This window comes from Barbatula barbatula (genome assembly GCF_947034865.1).
Source record: "Barbatula barbatula genome assembly, chromosome: 10".
NCBI classification, from domain to species: Eukaryota; Metazoa; Chordata; class Actinopteri; order Cypriniformes; family Nemacheilidae; genus Barbatula; species Barbatula barbatula.
The window spans coordinates 15560196-15578961 of NC_136773.1; the positions used below are offsets into that span (position 1 = coordinate 15560196).

The following is an 18766-nucleotide window of genomic DNA, read 5'->3' on the forward strand; positions in this document are numbered from 1 at the left end:
AGTGATGCATTTTAGAGGGTAACAGCTGGCTCTGTGATGGCCAAATGCTAAATAATTCACATTTCTTATAAATATTGCACATTCACACTCAAATAAAATCTCACCGGATATATCTCACTGGATTCAGGGCACGCAGAGTTCAGACGACTCCACTGGTCAAATAATACACTTTATGGGACTACAGAGACACGGCAAGTTACATATATTGTGAATGCACTATTTCGAGGTAGGTCTCTGTCATGTCCTGTTTCTGTTAGTTTCAGTATATAAGCTAAATTCTTGGTTATGTTTAGGGTTTTGAAGAAAGATGATGTATATTGTTAAATTTTGTTAATCAAATCAATTTGTGCTGATTTTCTCATTGTGCATAAAGTGCACCAAAGCATTTTGTTGTCACATTTAAACAGCAAAATGACTATAGACTGTTTGTATCAATTCTAGTGTAACTTTTGGTTTTGGTCAATTCTGCAATTCTTGGTCAATGGTCAATTACACTGTTCGGATGTAATTGTAAAAAAATGTGTGCAGCCTAAGCTGAGTAATAAAAAATGTTTCAATGACAGAATAAACATGTACAGTTATGCCATTCAAAAGTGTTGCTGTGATTTTTTATAATAAGTATGTTTAACGTCAGAATCATTGAATAAAGAGTGCGGTGAACATTGCATTATAATGCCAATCTAATCTCTTTGCTAAACATTATTGATGTGTATCTAGAGACAAAACAACGGCAATTTATGTTCAGATAAGACAACTCACATTTTAATTTTAGTATGGGACAAGTCTGAGAAACCAGAATTTTATTTAATTAATTATAAAAATATTTAGTTTTTTATATTATTTTGTTAATATTTACCACCACACTAGCAGTTTAGATTCTAATGAAGATCCAAAGTTATAGTACTTTGTATGGAGACAAAAGTGTCAGTGCTTGAGATAAAATGAAAAGAACAGAGATCAAAATGAAATACAAATCGAGGTATATACACTTCAAAACAATATTTTTTACTTGGGACATTTTTTAATCAAGCTGTATTTTTGTTCAATTAGGCAAGAAGTGTGAAAATATATTTGCAGAATGTAATTTCCATTATCATAACCACCACAGAATATCAAAAACAATACATGATTTGGTGGTAATAGTATTATGGTGGAAATTATGCTCAGGGCATTTAAAAAAGTAAATATAACAGAATTATCATGCAAAAGCATGTACTGTATGTCCACTGGTTATGTTAGAGGACAAAATAAAGTGGTATGTGTAAGGTTTTTTTCAGAATGACGAATTACAAAAAAACCTGTTCAAAGTTCATGAGATTACCTTCTTATTTTTATTCTTACCTTTGCAATAACTCTTGACAGTCAAATAGGCTGGACCAAAAGTAAAGATCCAGCACCCCATCAACTTCGTGTAAGTTTGTGAGACTGGAACCTATAATGAAACTTTGAGTGAGCAGTCTGGATATTGTTCTCTAATACAAATAAAATTGTATAGTTTTTCCATCATATTTTTTGTGTTTTAGATAAATTGGCATTGTGACAACCACAAACCACTCCAGGAGTCAAAATGTATTTCTTCTAACCTGCAAATTCAATAATTGTTTGCAGGAACTATTATTATATGAATTGTTGTCATAAAGTCCAGCATTCACTAATCTTTAGAACATAACGGTGCTGAAAACACTAAATCTAAATCCTAAACCAATGTATCACTGTTAAAGTAAATTAATTTTAAGCACTTGATGTAGGCCTATACATACAGAAAGCCTGCACTTACCTTTGTTCTATAGTTGAAATGGGAACTCATGGGTGCCACAGTCAAGGTAAGGTCTTACGTTTTTAAATTAAAAGGTAAAACAACACACCACACTTCGACCATCAAATACATGCATGAGCTATTTAAGAGAAAGATGGGCCTACCCAAGGGTGTAATTTTGGATTGAGAGGTGGGGGGGGACACAAAAAGGGGAAAATGTTTTTGTTTTATGTTAGAAACAATTTAATTAATATGCCAACAATCAGTTTACAGATATGTTAATGAACAAATATGCTAATTTTATTAAAGAATACGCAATGGTTTTAAAAGTGGGGTGAGTTTTATCAGCAGAAAGTAGGCCTACACACACCGGGCCTCGTTGGGCTCACTTTCTGTGACGCGTGCTGCAGTGTCACCCGAAGCAGCAGTAGTTTCATGGGCGGGTTTACTTACAATCAAATAGTATATGCTTGCGTTTCTCCTTTTGTTTCATATCTCCCGGTTTCCCCATGGTCCAAAAGTCAGTTGTTGCTTATCCTCGCCCTTTTTGGGTATACGGAAATCCTAACTAGGGAAGCCCACGTTTCTGTCAAGCCTTGTCATAAACACTTACTGCCGTCAAAAGAAATTCCTTATTAAATGAAAAAAGTAGTAAGTTAGGTGTTTCTTCCCCATAGAAGCCCACTATAATGAAACAGCTAAACATAGCCTACCGAAACAACAACCACGTAAAAACCTGTTCCTATAAATTCAAATAAATTCAGATTCACGTGATTGAATACAATCTTTCAGTGATATATTTTTTGAGTATTTTTACAGGCAGATGTATCCTGCTCGGTCCTGTAGCATCCGTGGCGATGACGGCGTGGTTAAAAAAATCATTACAAACTAATTGGAAAGTGAGGGGGACATGAACAGGATTTTGAAAAGTGATGGGGACATTATCCCCTGTACCCAGTGGAAATTACGCCCTTGGGCCTACCTGTTAGTCTTGGATAAGGAAGGATATATTTTCTCTGTTCAACATTATGAGATTGCCATTACCAAAGCAAACTTAAAATGCACAAGTGATTGTTAAAAATCGTCAAATAAACAGACAAACAAACGTCAGAGGACGCAACACGCTCCGTCTCAAGCCGTTTGTTCGTTTCGATTGGTGAACAGTTCATTCATTTGAACCGGTTCATTTCAATGAATCTGTTTAACAAGCTCATCAAATTGGACCGAATCGGTTCGAACAGTTCGGCCCCGTGTCGATACCAACCAACGGCGTGGTCCTCAGTCTTTCATCTTTGTCTTTCGGAACTGATCCCTGACCAGGTAATGTTTGCCTTTGAAAGTTTCTTTGCCACGAACATACAGAATCGTTTTGACCCGAATTATCCGAATTTAGTGAGAGTTCGTCGCATTCTTAACAAGTAGGCCACACTTGACCTGGAGCTGTTATCGTCTTTGGATTTTTTACTTATGACATTGTTATCACTTTTGTTTTAACTGTTGTAGAGACGGTCATTATTTTTAAGGCAGAGATTTTACCGCCATACGCGAGTCACGTGTTCGGGTGCTCCAGCATGACATGGATGAAGTCATCTCGTTCAACGGTAAATTTGTTATGGTCCTTAAAACGCACATTAAACCCCACAGACCACTACATCCAAAGAACCGATGCAAGCTTAGTTGTGTTTTCAATTATGTTGAAGTGTCAGAACGCTTTTTTATTTGGTTGAAGTTTCAGTGTTTAACGTCACAGTTGCACGTATGATGTCCACCAGCTGTTGTTGTTGAACTAAAGGCCTTTTATCACAAATGAAAATTCCGAGCTAAAGTATTATACACGTTATATTTGTCAGTGTTAAGGGGATAGTTCACCCAAAAATGAAAATCCTGTCATCATTTACTCGCCCTCCTGTCCATACCACCAGTATAAATAACTTCTTTCTGATGAACACAGAGAAAGATAATCGGAAGAATGTTAGTTATTTTCAGTTCTGGGACATCATTGACCACCATAGGTAGTCAAAGGTGCCCCAGAACTGTTTGTTTTCCTAAAGTCTTCACAATATCTCTTTATGTTGAACTGAACAAAAATTCCATATTTTTATTCCTGCTATTGTAGTGGTTGATGTCCCAAAACTGATATCCTCCAAATATCTTTCTCTGTGTTCATCGGAACTAAGACATTTATAGAGGTTTGGTAAAGGATGACAGATTTTTCATTTACGGGTGAACTATCCCTTTGAGGCATTATTTAGGTAAAAATGTGGACACATCTATGTACTGTTTTTTACGAAAGTTGGTTTGTTAGGATTAAATGGTGGTACTTAAAATAACGGTCTTTTTTAAATAATCTTTGTATTGACAGAATAAGTGTTTAGTGTTATGTAACCAGTTAGTACTACAAACTATGGATTATATGAAAACGAGAATATTCGATATATTAATAGAAGATAATCCCTTCTGCTTGTCTTTAAAGTCACCGTGCCTTAAAAAATGAAAATACTAATTCTCTTACGCAGCGTTGCAGTGATTATTATTAATGATATATCCATGCACATCTTTATTTTTGTTAAAATAATTCGTAGTTGTAATCTTTTATCAAAAACATAAAGCTCCACTTCCCCTCTAAACAACAACTCTCCTCTTCATGACGATTTGCCTGAAAAAGACGTAGGACTATATACTTACCGTCCAGTGGGTACCGGTGATGTATCAGGCCAATTTACAAGGATCCAATCAATTAAAATCAATTTTTCATATTTCAGAATCTGTTCACTTGGATGTACATCACCATACCGAAAAGACAACAATCGCAACTTCCGTTTCATGGCGACTTTACATTTTAAAACTGTCTTAAAACGCCATAGCTGTCCTGTAGCTCAGTGGTTAGTGCATGGCACTACCAATGCCAAGGTCGTGGGTTCGATCTCAGGGGATTGCACATACTTAAAAACAAAATCATGTATAGTATGATGTAATGTAAGTCGCTTTGGAAAAAAGTGTCTGCCAAATGCGTAAGTGTAAATGTAATATAGTGTGTTAGCAATTGTAAGTGGTTTTGCGATATTCTGTACACACAACCTTTACAAATAGAATTTGAAAGAATGAAGGTGATCATTCCTTTTGGTGCTTGTACATCCTCCAATACACCAGACGATATCGGTTTATTGATGATTTTTCAGATACAAATCCACCCAGGTTTGTTCTACACTACACCTGTTGTATTTAAGATTATATCAATTAATGAAGACCACAATCGCTCTTATGAAAAGACTGCATGTCTATTAAACCCATTCATGTTGGTGGCAGGGGAGCTGTACAAATCGTGGTAGAAGGCGGTGACAGTGAGATGTCGTGTATTGTTTGATAAGATTATTCGGCATGAGCAAAAACGAGAGGTCAGAATCAGGTCATTGCATGCAATAATCTCCGTTACAGGCGCCATCAGTACAGCAAATGTGAGTGTTTGCAACTTACCTAGAGTGTGTGTGAGTTGTGCGTGTGTGAGTGCGGTGCGTGGACTGCTGCAATCTCCCCTGTGGGCTAATAGATTCGAGATGACATGTTCTCCGCTTCCATGCTGAATGTTCAGTGAACTTTCTGGCACAGAGGCTGCCTCTAAAGTGGGTTCAGCCAGAGGTTAATATAAACAAACAGCAGAAAATGGAGAGCTAGGGATTATTAAATGTTAGGATGACTGACAAATCCCTCATTGCCATTAGCCCTTGGCCTTCACCTATGCCCCTCTTTCCCCAAAAATACTGTACCATGGCTCGACAAATGTCTTTTTTTTTTAAGATGGCATGCGTAGTGCCAGGCCATTGGAGGTTGAGAATTTGTAATGTGTGGTCCGAATATGAGTCACTTATGACACTTATGAGGGAAAGGTTTTGCCAAAATGTCTTTTGTGTGGGCACATTTGCCTGGGTTTATAAGCTTGAAGTGTTGGAAGATGTTTATGACAGCCACCGTCTAGCACATCATCTGGTGTTGTTATATCATGTAACTATTAATATCATTATGCATTAAATTTAGTAAGCATCCCCGCAGTAGACTCATTATGTAAGTTTAGGTAAGATGTAAAGTGCTGTGTTTACAGGATGTGTTAAAAAAGGATGTGTCAAATAGAAAGGCTTGATTCTACATAAAACATTTGAACGTGCAGATTTGTAATTGTATATATTTCTTCAAATACCATTTAGATATCTTTTACATCTAGAAAAAATAGAAAATCATGTCCACTGCCCTCTTGTGGAAGTATTAGCAAATAGCAGAGAATGTGCTCTTTTTTTAAATTTTGACTTATAGCAGACAAATATCATGGCTCACCAACATTATTATTTTCAGCATGCAATAACAAAGTAACCTAGGTTTACAGTTAAGCAAACTTTAATAGGAGCTTCAGCAGTGCTTTGACAGATTCTGTATGAAACACGATTGTTTATCGCCGCTAACAATATCTGCTGTGCCTCTTTGAAATTCCTGCTTATAGAGGAAGAGTTAATTCAAGGATGTGAATTGTCCCTGTCCGAGCAGCTGAAATTTATCACTGCCAGCACCAGTGTGCAAATTTTGTGATGTCGGCAGTGCATTGTTAACAGTGATTGTCATCTAATTAAATCGTGGCTCGTCACAAGAGATGCTTTTTATGCTGAGATAAGCATTGGGAGTCTACTCAAGCGTTCCCAAGATCAATAAAGATGTTCCCTTCTGGATTACGAATAGTGTGAGGGTTACGTGGGGCAGAGGAATTAATTAGGAAAGAATTCTTATACCCCCCCATAGACACACACGCAGTTTAACTTTCGTAGTTGGGCGGTCGAGGTGTGAAGGGGGTCTTTAAATGGTTTGATATCAGCTTTCACTCCACTTTATTGTGAATGTTAAAGAGAAAGCGTCTGGAAAGCTTTTATCTTAATCTATCTCAGACCAAATTAAAATGTTAAAAGTATGGCTGTATAAAAAGTGCACTTTGCCCTAGCACAGAGGTTACAGTGGTGCAACACAGTACTCTGCCTAAATTATCTACAGACAGTAAGTAGACAAAAATGTCTGTAGAAATCTTTATTTTTTTCTTTAAAATTTGAAGATTTTTTGCTGTTTGGTTAATAACAAAGCTACATAGTCACTGTTAAAACCAATGTGAATATGAATGTGAATGCTTTTTAAGTTTTATTGTATCGAGTAAAAATCGTAATAGAGCTAGAAGCAGTAAAGATGAGATTCAGGCTTGTTTGTTTTTGTGGATTTGTGTACAGATGTATTGATTGATTTAGTGCATCCAAGCAGCAAGTGCTCGGTGAGCCCTAACCTGTGTAAGTACACTCTCATCAGTTTTAATGTGTTCGGTCTTATTGACTTGACACAAGCCAGGGTCTTGCTTCAGATCAGTGTGCCTTTCCCTCTCGAAACAGCTTGTGACCTTATAGCAACCCCAACAGTGCTTTTAGTCTTGTAGTGTTACAATGCACTCAAATCAAATCAAAATATGAATGATCGTTGCAGTCAGATACGGCAGGCTAAACGCAGGTCGTTGTATCGTCGGTGTCCGTGACTATTGTTGTTACAGTGATTGAATAACAATTCCAAATATCATCGTCTTTGTTCAGGGTCTTTTGCAGGTGCTGGCACGTATGACCGCAGTTTGTTTTTACAGCTAGCCTCAGGTGCACAGAGTGTCATCCCCCATCGCTTAAACATGCATGTGTGGAGTGAGAGGTGACGTTGCTAAAAGACCGATAGTAAATAGAGTGATTGCAGAATAAAGGTAGACATGTCTGTTTAATGCACTCGCGCCATAACCTTGCCATTCTTTCATCGGCCCCCACAGGACCCGACCCGAATGCACACATTTTTCCATCGGCCTTGCTCAAATAGAACAAAGGCAACCTGTAAAAAGTGGTAGAGGAGGAAAGCCGCAACAGCAAACCTAATGTTCTCATCTGTATAAGGCGAGGGAACTCGGATGCAGCTCGGGGTTAAACCTACTTTCACGCCTTGTTCCTATTTCACACTTTAATGGCATTTTAATGCGACTGTCACTCTCAGGTAGGATTACGGCATTCAGGTGTGGTCTTTAAAAGGGCTGGAGGAAGGGAACGGTGTAAACCCATTCTATCAGTAGGCACAACCTCAGCTCACCCAAAAAAGGGATGGAGGACATTTTGGAGGGATGGTGGGATTAGTTTCCTAAGGGAGAAGAGAGATTACTTCCTCATTTTATTTCAGTTTGGATACACATTTGATTTGATGGGATCAGTAAGGATTAGGGATGTACCGATCCGATACTCTGGATCGGATTTGGCTCCGATCCATACCTTTTTGAATGGATCGGGTATCGATCATGCGCGAGTCAGCACAACCGATCCAAATCCGATACCAAATTACCAGCAATTGTTGAACGGGGAGCTGTATTTAAGTAAATAGAAAACGTTCGTTTATTTTGAGAAAAATGCATTTACTTAAAAATAATAATTAAATACTTTGAAATTTATTTTGCGTAATGGCCCGACAGGCGAGTTTAGTGGGGAGACCTTTCAGGACCCAACTTTACGCCTATATGGAAATTTCAGCGCGTTGAAGATGTCGCAGATGTGGAAATATTTCACGCTTGAAACAACAGAAAGCAGCACAGCTGCCAGTGTGTAAGTACTGTTGCGCGTTACAACACGACACATTTAATCAAACATCTTCAGAAGCATCACGGAAAAGATTACGAAGAGTTTGTACAAGCGAAACGCAAAAAGGACGAATTAAAGCACCAAACCTTGCAGGAATTATTTCAAAGGCAAGAAAAACTTCACAAAGACGACAAAAAAATCTGTAAAAATCACAGAAAAAGTTGTGGAATTTATTGTACTAGATAATCAGCCTCTCTCTGTTGTGGAAAATGTAGGCTTCCGTCGCCTGAACCGCGTTAGTTTACCATCGCGTAAATACATTTCTGAAACAGCTTTGCCCGAGTTATTTTATAGTGTCGTCGCATGTTGCGGATCAGTTAAAAGATGTAAAATCTTTGAGCTTCACTGCTAATATTTGGAGCTCCGACGTGTGTCCCATGTCCCTTTTGAGTTTAACCGCGCATGGGATGGATTCTGGTTACGCATTGCAGAGTGCTGTGCTACATGCTAAAGAGTTGCGAGGATCACACACAACAGCGTGATTTCAGCTACAATCAAAGAAATGCTGGATGGTTGGAAAATACAGATTGTCATTGTAATAAAGTTCGTTAGATGGGAAGGAAGGAGGCGGGAACCGGCGAACATTCAAATAATAAAACTTTAATTAAACATAAACAAACAATAAACACGGACGTTGCCGACAGCCACCTCACGGTAGACTGCCGGCCATAAAACATACACAAACTAAACACAGTTTCGGGCCCGGTCCTCTCTCGTCAACAGTCCTGACGAACATCCATTTAAGCTCCCAATCTCCTCCGTGATAAGATGCGGGACCGGTGCGCGCACAGCTGATTGCACTTATCACTCACGCCACCGGCCCCGCGTCACGGCTCTCATCCCGCCTTCCTCACCACAGTCATTTGGATGACTCCATAGCTTGATTAAATATAATGTATTTCAATTATAAGTTTAGTACAGTGTCCTTAATAAAGATGTCCGTCATACTGTGTATAATATTTATCTAAGTTTTGATGTATTTCATGAATATGCAAAGCTTGACTTTAAGCAGATAAATTTAATGACTGTGTGAGTTACAGACATTCTAAACCTTAAAAGGTCAACAATAACTGATATCGGATTTGGATCGGTATCGGCCGATATTTGAAAGTTCAGTATCGGAATCGGATCGGCAGAGAAAAACTGGTATCGGTGCATCCCTAGTAAGGATATACCTCAAGATGTTGTCTTGTCTGAGCAACTGGACGTACAGGGTTTTGTGCAAAGCATTGAATAATGTCGGGCTAGGATAAGCAAAAAGAAAAAACATTTTAATAACCTTAGAATAATATTTGTGCAGAGGAAGTACATTTTAATGCAAAACATATAAATATATTAAAGCCTGATTTGGCACCTGAGAACATGTATTGTTTTCGGAGAGGAAGAGCGGATACATGTGCCATCATATGAGGCAGATTCATTCAGGAGTTTCACATTAGCGTGGAGGCCAGTGTTATTGCAGCTGTTATGAAATCCTGACAAAGAGGTGAATTCATGTGTGCTGTGCCAATAATTGCTTTTTAACTGTCTGTCCTCCGTGTCCATGGAAACATTAAAAACGCCTCACAGAATACACAGGAATTCCTGTTATTGCCTCATTGAATTTGGCCGTCAAAATCTTGCACAAAAGATTTTTGAACATTTCAGAGGGAAAGTGAAGTTTCACTAGTAGGGATGGGCATTTTTGTTCATGACAGGTTTGAAAAATGAGTACTCCATTAATTGGGGAGGGCGTATTCCTCATGGTGACAAAAGGATTTTAATTACAACACTGATACGAAAATGTAAATAAAACTACAACAAGATAATATATATAATATAGTAAATAATTAAATCAACACTGTTAGATTACTAAAAATTCACAGGCAATGTGTTTGAAAACTTCAAAGAAAAATCAGCGTGAGCCCGTGAGGTGAAGCATCATATCTGCCCTGTCGCATTTCTGTCTGTCAGTAGCTGTGTCTCGTTTCGTAAAGGCTGCGTCCTCCAGAGGTATCATCCTCTAAGGATAAGGTATACGGAGGATTCTCAACTTGGCATTAAACGAGATGTCCTTCGTAGGACACACTGGCAGAAAAGGAAACAGGAAGTACCATGTTGCTATGACAACACGTTGCACATCTGTCAAATTAATTAAGATGATTTCTACATGATTTTAAGAGGTAAAAGTTGGTTACTTTGTACTCTAAACAATGCCAAAAGAGTTAAACAAATGTAAAAAAAATTGTCTTACTGTTAAAAATAACTTAACACTTGTAAACACATATTTGATTGAATGTGCAGCTGCTGGCGTTTATTTAAATAACAGACGTTGGCCGATGCAAAGAATTGTGAGTTGTCTCTAGCATCGACGGATACACCTCATGTGTCCTCCAAATTCTTGTGAAAGTAGGTCGCATTAGAAGGGTGCATACGGAGTGTCCTACCAGCTTTTATGAAATAAGACACACTTAGTGTCTGACGGTAAGGTCTGTTTTTAATGATCTGTCGTAATATGGTAGTCAATGATGTCCCAGAAATGTCATTTGCAAGTATTCTTCCAAATATCTTTCATTGTGTTCAACCTAGGGATGGATGATAAATTATCGGCCATATCGGAATTGGACGATAAATGGTCATTTTTAATGTTATCGGTTATCCGCCGATAATACAATTTAGGACGATATATTATAGCTGATAAATCATAAACCATTTCCTCTGGTTAAACGTCTTCAGCTGTACTTTTTGGGCGATCTATCCCTTTAAGTCTTACACTGTATGAAATGCGCATGTGTTAAGGCATTAGAATGTAACTGCTGGCTTTGTGGGGAAAAAAAGAAAATGGGGAAAACAGGGGAGGAAATGAGTTTATCCCTGGGGGTTCATTGGAAATCTGCTCAGGTGTTGGCATTTTTAATGAATTTCTATAAATTCCAAATGGCTGAGAGTTGTTATCAGTACTGGCTCTGCGAGGGATCTCCGCTGCACAGTTAATTGAACAGCAAGCACAGTAATTAACAAAGTTATTTTCAGTGCTACAGGGCACTTGGACTGAGTTGTTATGGATCAAAACAGAGCGATCTGCAGTCAGCACGAAAATTCTCCTTTCAGTTGTTAGTTGCCTTGTGACATTCAAATGACCAGAATTGTAAGATAACTATGGTTAATTTGACCCCAAGAAATATATTAGAAAGTTTAATGAAAATTTTACCAGTGACCGCTTGTATCTTTAACATACTCCATGTAACCGTGTTCAGAATGTTTATAGTCATTGTGAAATGCATGGGAATGCACTGATTAATGACAATTGGTATTGGATTAATATATTAATCTTGCTTATATTATGAAAAGTGTGCGTTACATATAACATGTTTGGTATGGAAATTTGTCAAGATTTTATATTTATAGTAAAGTAAGGAGGAGCACTGCATTTGGCAAATGTCATGTGTATTAAAGTACTTTTGTGTTTTGTTAAAACACTTATAGGCATTTATAGATCACTTTGGAAGATGTAAAAAACGCTGGTTCAGAAGAACTTCCTGTTTAAGTTATTGTGTGTGGATTCTTCCTCGATGTGCAATACTGTCCCTTTGGGTCCTTTTAGACCTCTTGACAAATCCTGTTTTCCCTTCAGTTGTTCTGTGGAATGAGGATAGTGAGGGCTTGGCACGCCTGACTGGCCTCTGACCCTGGGGGTGACTAACATGTCTGGGTCATGTAGGTTTCTGTAACCCACTTCTTCCCTGACAAGAGCCTGATAGCTGCCCTGCTTGTGTCTCTAACACACAAAAATTCACTGTTTTTGCAGTTACAGTTTTGAGTAGGGTTTGGCGATGTCCGATGTCAATTGTGTAGACAATGTGTACAGTGAAATATTGCGATGGATGATGACATCGCTCTCCAGTGCGAGCTGGGCATTTAAGGTGTATGTCATTTGTACATCGTAAGCTTCACAGTTATAAAGTGAGGCTTGATTGTATTGTTATTCTGATGTTATATTCAATAAAATAGTTATAAAGTGAGGTCTTCTTTATACAACACGAGCTGCGCAGACACTCGACTTTATACAACACGGGTTGTGTAGACATGCGTCTTCATACAACACGGGCTGCGCAGACACGTGTCTTTATATATGGGATAATGTACAGGCAGGCGGTTGTTATCACATAAATGAGCGGAGGGTCTTGTATCACACTGAAGGGGATCATTTCGGGTGCTTGCCACAGAGAAAAACTGGACATAAAATGAATGCAGACCTTCCGCGAGGAAAAGCCGTTTACGTCACGAATGTTCAAACGTCACGAACAGGCAGATTGTTGTAATCATTTGTCAATATAATGTCATATATGTTATTAAAAGACATATTTATTATACACTTTTGTGTAATATTAAACTTCCCCTCCCTTTGCAGCATCCGGGTTACAGGGTGTTATTAGTTTTGTGAATTATTAGTCAAATGTGAATTGGAATGTCGCGACTGGCCAATCAGAATCAAGCATTCAAATGAGCCGTAAAATAAACATTTATAAAGTCAGGCGCATATTTGCGTGAGAAACACCTCATGTGTCCTAGTTTAGTTTACACAAAATGAGCAAAAGATTGTTCTTTTTTCCACTCATCTTTGAGAAGCCAGGACGTTTCTCCAGCACATCTTGCCCCACATTGCTTAATGTGTCTCTGAATGGAGTTGTCTGACCTCAGTCATACTATATTTTGCTCCCACTGCTCTCAGTTCTTTGAAGGTACACACAGTTTGGCTTTACTGCTATCACGGATGCACTCTGAATGCGATATTAAACAAAATAACCCCATTTCACCTTTAGTGTAATAAAGGCATGTCTTGGGTCTGTAATTTTCTGTATTGTAAAATCATTTTAGTTTGTACGGATTGTGTTAGATGGGAAATGTCATAGATGTCAATGCACTTACGTGTTATGTTACATTACAAAGAGACATTATTTCTATGTGACATTTATTGAAAGGCAAATGCAAATTTGACTCTGCTGTTCTTAGGATTTGTCCTCCAGATGCTCCTAGTAACTTTTGTTAAAGAGATGACATTTGGGCTAATATCTGAAAGTATAAGAGGCTTTTTGATCTGTTGAGTTACTAAACTGAACTTGATCATTCATATTATTATTATTTCTGAACTTTATCATTTATCATATTCCAACCATCTCCTACCTCGTACTGTAGCTGTTTTTGGTTTTCGCCATTTGAAAAGCTTCTGAGGAATACATGCAGCTTCATTGTTTGATTATGATTTTAACCCACCAGGAAGAGTGTAGATTTAATGTTATTTATGTGCTATTTAGTTGTCACTAGCAGTATGAAATATGTGGCTTCTATGGCTTAAATATGGGTTTGCTCAAATAAAACAGCTGCATTCAGCAACAGGACGTTTTGTCGTATGCTTTGTTTTATTTCTGTAGCTCCGTCCACAATCAAATGTAATTGATCCAAAAATCTCACTTCTCATAACTGTGTTGCATCGAATGTTCTGGTTGGCTGCAGTTGTATTGCAACATACAGCAATTTTCCTGTCAGTGGGACAAATTACCCTGAAAGGATCTTCTAGCAGAGTTGCAACCACAATAAATGCAGAAAGCATAGTGTAACAATTCTGTATAGGTCTAGCTATTGTTTGGATGTAAGCAAACTATCGTGTTCATGGCCCATAGTAAAAAAACACGACTATACACTTCTCACTTGGTATCAGAACTCTGTCCAGAGTTGCTGTTCGTCAAAGATGACAGCTGGGGTCTTGGGGCTGTGTGAAGCACTGCTGGCTATGGACACTGAGAGGCCAACACCTGCTCTTCACTAGATAACCTCCTTCAAGTGTGGAGAAAGACATCACATTCCCTCCTCTGACACCCACTGACCCGTTCTTCCCCAAAGCCCTCCTCTTCTCTCTTCTTACCAGACAGTCTCGCTCACCAGCCTCATCTACCCTGCGTGCTCTGTGGTCTCCAGATGCACCCTAGCCCGACCTACAACACCGACTTATACAACTGTCAACACCTTAAGAACCATCTTTGTTTCTTTGACACCGTATTTCCCTCTCTTTTCTCGCTCTCTGTCAGTCTCCCGTCTTCAGTACATTGTGTGAAATGCCTCTTTATAAGAGCCTATGCGATCACTGGATGAGCGTAGTGTATCCTTTTTTTGTTTATTAGAAAATATGCTTGAGTTGCGCTTGTGCATTACTATGAACCGTGAGTCTACTTTGTTTTGCATGGATGTTTGACAGAATTAAAAAACAAATATGTATATACATAAAATAATATATATATATATTCTTAAAATTAATAGTTCACCTTTAGAATACAAATTCTGTCTTCATTAACTTGATAATTTGAAAACCAATGTGATTTAGTTTCTTCTGCAAAACACAAAAGAAGATATTTTGAAAAATGTTGGTCCCCATTGACTTCTATTGTATAGATACAAAACCAATGCAAGTCAATGGGAACCAACAGTTTTCTGGTACCAACATTTTTCAAAATATCATCTTTTGTGTTCTGCAAAAGAAACAAAGTCATACAGGTTTGAAATGACCAGAGGGTGTGTAAATAATGACAGAATTAAAATTTTGAAGGTTAACTATGCCTTTAAAGAGAAATGGAACAGATCTGCCTCCCTCCTCTCTTGTAGAGTCTATTAGCTCATTGCCGCACCACACACTATGTCATTTGAGTCTGTTACACTGGTAAACTGCCTCGTTACCCCTGTGTCTTGTTGTGCAGCCTGACCAATTACTTTTGATCTTAAGAGGACATGACATTTGTAGGCTTTGCACTCTGAAGTGACTGCACATGTTAAAAGATGCATCATGCCTTTTCCCTTGCAAATAATTCATGGTGCCAAGTTTCTACGGGCATTGCTCTTTGAACCTAAAGTACAGGGTTTAAATATAGGTCCTTGGAGTAACTCACGCTAGAGGGGTATTTTTAGGACCACCTTGAACCGAATAAAGGAAACGACTGCCTTTAAATGCCCTAATCTGTATGAGTCTTTGCACATGAATTTGTTTGCAAGTTATATTTGCATACACGTGTCTTCCACGCGCATACTTTTTGTGCACTTGTGGTTTTATGAATCTTAAACAGTGCATGTACAGTACGGGTGGAAGAAAAAATCTATTCACATATGCATCACGATTCAGTCTTCTAGAGATTCAAATTCACAAATTTAACAAAAATCTATTTTAAATGTTATAAGTAGATATAATGACGTGATGTCATCGGAAACAAAAAAGGTGGAAGTCACCTGCGAGAGAGGTGCAGCACCCGGTCCACACCAATCGCAGAGAAACAGCTGAGCATACACGAGCAGTAGAGAAAGAGAAAACCATTGTATTGTACTAAACTTCAATATAAACGAAAATAATTTCAGGATGGTCTTTCGCTCCATCTACTCTGTGCAGCTTCAAAGCATGTAAATTCACCATACCGGAGCAATAAAGCGTTTCCAAAAACCTGTCACTGTTTAGACTTAAGAACATGATCATACTTCTGTAAATATGCACAATTTGTTTGCCAGCTCACACGCGCTGCATGAGAAAAATACAGTAATATTGCCAAAATCACCTATTTTGTATATAATGATTTTTTCAGTGACTGCTGTTTAACATGTGGCACTAAAGGTTCGCGCTTCTTTACTATTATACACTTGTTTTAATGTCTGACAACAGAAAATGTCAATGACAATGGCTTTATTGGGCACTTAAAATACAATATGTGACAGTTTAAAGACTAGATGTGAAATGCCAACACCAGTCCGACTCCTGAGCGCAATTCCGACATAATAACGTTTTCTGTATACTAATTATTACGTCAAGAATTGATTCTGAATCTAATCGTGACCCTAAGAATCGTTATTGAATCGAATCATCAGGGACCAAATGACTCCCACCCCTAGTGTACAGCCGCCCTGATCGAAGAGCACTTTCTGACAGTTACTGATGCTGCTGATGTTCTATGCCAAAAGATGTTCCGTTCCGTGTGTAGGGCATTTGGACAATTTCCCAGCTTTTAGAGAGCAGTATTGAATTGATTGATCTTATAGAGAAATATGATTGCATAGAAGATACATTGTGAAACACTCAAACATCCCAAAATTAAAAACAAAAGATATATGGAGAGTGTTCCCCATTGACTCCCATTGGTTACTGACATTTTTCCAAATACCTTCCTTTGTGTTCAGTAGAAATAAGACATTTTTAGAATAACCTAATGGTGAGTAAAGGATGACAGAATTTTCATTTTCGGGGGAACTGTCCCTTTAATGACTCATGAGTAAGACATCTAATACTACCTCTCTCAAGCTAACATGACTTAGTTTGAATGCTTCATTGGATTTTTATTATGTGGGCATGTTAGTGGGTCATACCATAGATAACAAATTACTTAACACTGTTATTTTCTCATATATAGTGGCTGCGGAATCTTTGAGTCAATCGTCTATAGCGGAGTTAGAAATTTTAGGCTCAAACCTAAAATGCCACCCAAAGTGACATTGTCATGAAATCCTGCCATTATAAGTGTTTTATAACAATAATTTGTAGGCTGTTGAGTTCTAGGTTATAGCATCTGCATACGGTGTACTTACCAGTAGCTGACAAATGTCTTAGTTGTGTTTTTGTTAAATGTGTAGCTAATGTTGGATTTTATCATTTAAAAATGTGTGTTTTCTTTAAACTGTTAAGTCTAAAATGCAGATGAAACTTTTCATGTTATATTAATGAATTAAAGCATTACTAGTCTCGCCCCTCCATCTACATTGCCTATGGATTGTCATTTTATATTTATTTCAGCCTGTTTACTTTCTAAACGCATGCATGGTTCAGCTACCTCAACCAATAAGCCACAGGTGGAAAAACAAGTCGGTATATGTGCGATTTTTGTTTTCGTGCACAGCATTATGAAGTATTTGTTACTCTGATGGCTGATTCTGGTGAAATTGAATGGAAAAGACCACAAGGCGATGCAAATGGCTCTTTTGATCTGTCAACAGCCTGCAGATTTTGTTTCCTCTTTTACCCGGTAACTGCTAATGGGTAATATGATGTATTGCATGTCAGCTTGGCATTATTAGATACGCACTCAAAGACTCTCGTTCATAAGGATTTTTTTTCCTTTTTTGCTTATTCAGCCATTTGAATTCTCGCCTTTCATATACAAAATTACTCTGATGGATTGATAGGAAAACATGTACTAACAGGGAGGGGGAGAGAAAGAGAGGGGCTGGCATGGTTGTGCATGCTGGCAACACGGATTGTGGCATCTGTTGATCAAGAAACGGCATACTGCCTTGTGCACGTGTAACGCAGGTATCTGCTTCTCTAGTATCTCAAGCAAAAAACTAGTTTATGTATAGTGAGAGTGAAACGTGGACATTCTTATGTTTGAATGTTGTCAGTTACAGAAATAATTACCTATCAGCCAAAAATTATAACTTATAGTGGTCAGTACTAAATGTAGTGTCTATTGAACAGTCTGTACATCGTTGTTGGCACTGTAATTTTTAGGGCTGCCCCCTTTGTCAACTATTTTTTATTGGTCTAGAAGACACTATTCAAACAAATCTAGCCGATTGACTAGTTATCATTTTATAAGTGTATATGCAACACGTTAGTCGCTTTACATCGCCTTTCGCTCTAACACTACCATTACCTTATTTGTCCAAGGGTGTAAGAGTAACATGGTGCCTAAAATGTGAGGAATATGCAATCCTACGTTTGCCAGATCTGTTGAGCACATGCGCTGCATCTCTCCACCATCTGTGTGCTTCTAACGGCAGCCGCATCAGCTTTATTGTTTGCGGGACACAGAGCTCAGTTTTCCAGCGGTGCGGACTGACAAACTTGTGTTCCTGCGACATTCCAAGAAGCTAAACGTGGCTTAATTTATTCAGATTCAGTTTACACCTTAATAAAGCATATTATTATTATTATCTTAATTATTATTAAGAAATGCAGAGGAGGCTAAACGTGAATAGAAAGCTCATCAATAAAGGATCACAGGCCGAAGTGTCAGCGCTTGCATTCATGTTCGAGGCTTCTGCTTTTCTTAACGTAATATGCTTTATTATATGGTGTATACAGAACATCTAGTGTTTTGGAATGTCACAGGAACATAAGTTTGGCATAATTGTTGGGAAAACTTATCTCCGTGCATGAAACGGGTGCGCCGTCTTTGAGAAGAAGGGCATGATGGGAGGGACGCGGAAAACAAAGGAAAAACTGAGGCGAGTTAAGTTAATGGTCTATTTTGTTTTAGTGGTTAGTTACTGCTTTATATTTTATTTATTTGTTAATACAATGTATTGAATATAATTATTTATTCCTATT

The 18766-nt window shown here is 38.1% G+C and overlaps 1 long non-coding RNA gene across 1 annotated transcript in view; it reads left to right on the forward strand.

Annotated features, from left to right (window-relative positions):
• The first annotated feature begins 3259 nt into the window (after nucleotides 1–3259).
• LOC306899349 overlaps nucleotides 3260–18766 on the forward strand; it is a 45395-nt gene continuing 29888 nt past the window's right edge. The window contains exon 1 of the long non-coding RNA XR_013787191.1: nucleotides 3260–3357. This is a non-coding gene — a long non-coding RNA (uncharacterized lncRNA). The remainder of the gene's footprint in view (nucleotides 3358–18766) is intronic.